Source organism: Sinocyclocheilus rhinocerous, unplaced genomic scaffold, assembly GCF_001515625.1.
Source record: "Sinocyclocheilus rhinocerous isolate Xijiao unplaced genomic scaffold, SAMN03320098_v1.1 scaffold2116, whole genome shotgun sequence".
Taxonomy (NCBI): domain Eukaryota; kingdom Metazoa; phylum Chordata; class Actinopteri; order Cypriniformes; family Cyprinidae; genus Sinocyclocheilus; species Sinocyclocheilus rhinocerous.
In genome coordinates, this window is record NW_015623486.1 from 179,952 (window position 1) to 182,186 (window position 2,235).

Below are 2,235 nucleotides of genomic sequence, written 5' to 3' on the forward strand. Positions count from 1 at the left end.
GTCCTTTCGGAAATTCTTTTTGTATCTGTGGCAACTCTTCAGTGACCAACAACAATAATTAACAATACAAACATCAACAGGTTACAACACATCACAAATAAATACAACCAGCATCCCGCTCACACACACAGAATCACTGCCATAGATGTACAATGACAACTGTGATATCACACAAATTTATTTAACAGAGCTATACTGGATGATATAAAAGATCTTTGTGCACGGGCAGTCCGTAATAATGGTACCCTGTACCTTCGACCAGATGGTAATAACTCATATTCACCACAAAGAGGATGAGATGCATCGTGAAGAATTGTATGGCTTTTCCTCACAGCTCGAGATTCACATAGTTTTATCAGACTATGGTGTTGTTTACCTGCAATCTTACTAGCCATGTTAACAATTTTATTTAGTTTGTTCTTATTTACTACAGACAGTGAGAAATACCAAGCAACAAAGCTGAAAGTCAAGATACTCTCCACAAATGAATGATAGAACAGAGCCAACATATATGTATCCACACCAAACTGTCGAAGCTTACGCATGAAATACAATCGCTGCAGCCCTTTCTTGTAAACAGCTGCTGTATTTACATCCCATGTCAGTTTTTTATCAATGATTGTCCCTAGATATTTATATTAATTTACAACTTCAATGCCCTCACCGTTAACAGTTATTTGTTGATGAGTGCCTCTTCTTGTTCTGAAGTCAAAAATCATTTCTTTAGTTTTCCATTTTTTTAGTTTACAAGTGAAAACAGTCCAAAATAGTTCTAAACAAATATGTCATTGGATTTTGATGTGAGAGACAAAAGGAGATGGATTTTTTCACTGGAGGAAGCATTATTATGGATTATGGACTCCTTTTTTGGCCAGAAGCAACAGTTTAAAACATCTTAATGATGGATTTGTTTCTTACAAACATTCAGCTTTTGGCTTCTCAAGTCATTAACTGATGGACTGGAGTGCTGTGGATTATTGTGATGTTTTTATCAGCTGTTTGGACTCTCATTCTGACGGCACCCATTCACTGCAGAGCATCTATTGGTGAGCAAGTGTTGCAATGCTACATTTCTCCTCTATGTCCAAGAATGTCTAATCAAATCTGAGGAAGAGTAAATGTCACTTAAAATGTAACTTTTTATTACAATCCTGTCTATGGGAGCTTTCAAAGTAGATGCCAGATGCTTTATTTACTTTTTCAGTAACTTTTTTTTAGATCCTGAAGAACTTTTAGAAATTCAGAATGTGAATGTGAATTTTTTGTATATTTCTGACATAAAATTAAGCACCATCATACATGTTGCAATTTTGTTATTAAGTTTCCTAATAAGTGTCAGCCACACTAGCTTTGTGTAACTCACAAGTATGAGATTATAACTACAGTAGATTCCCGAATCACAGACATTTGAAGGAAACTCTATCGCTCCCTAGAGTTCAGCTAGATAGATAGATAAGCATGTGTGTGTGTAGATTAATTCTGTCTGGATATGCGTGCTACTATAGATGTATACACAAGCTGTCTCCTTTCATCTCAGTCTTGTTCATCACTCAATCAATCCAATCATATTTCTAAACAATGGCACAGAGTGTGTGTGTGTGTGTGTGTGTGTCTTTGAAGTCGTGGTTGAAGCGTGCTTAATTCAACAGTATGTGGTGGTTGTTCTCACTGCCCTCACACACACACACACATACTCACTCAGACGGCCGCTCTGACATCACTCTGTACGCACGTCCACTCCAGCTGTTGTGTCTCATCCAGGACACACCCACCGGCTCCGAACACAGGCTTATGAATGATTATTAGTGTTATATTAACAGAAATAATGAACACACACACAGTCTGGCTCCAGTGGATTAGACGCTGCTGGCGTTTGTTTTTAGATTCTGCAGTGTGAGTGTGAACACACATACATACACACATACACACACACACACACACACACACATACACATACACACATGTTGTGTATTCATCACGTTATGGGGACATTCCATAGGCATAATGGTTTTTATACTGTACAAACTGTATGTGCTACTGCCCTACACCAACCCTACCCCTAAACCTACCCCTCACAGCGATTACTTAACCCATACTACAGACTGGTGTGTTTTTGTGTCAAAATACTGGTGTATTTGAAGTCCAGCGTGCACAAAAAATTTGATGAAAAATCACGAGTGATGATTAAAAATCGAAAAATCGTGAATAAATTTTTAGTCGAATCATGAGGTACTG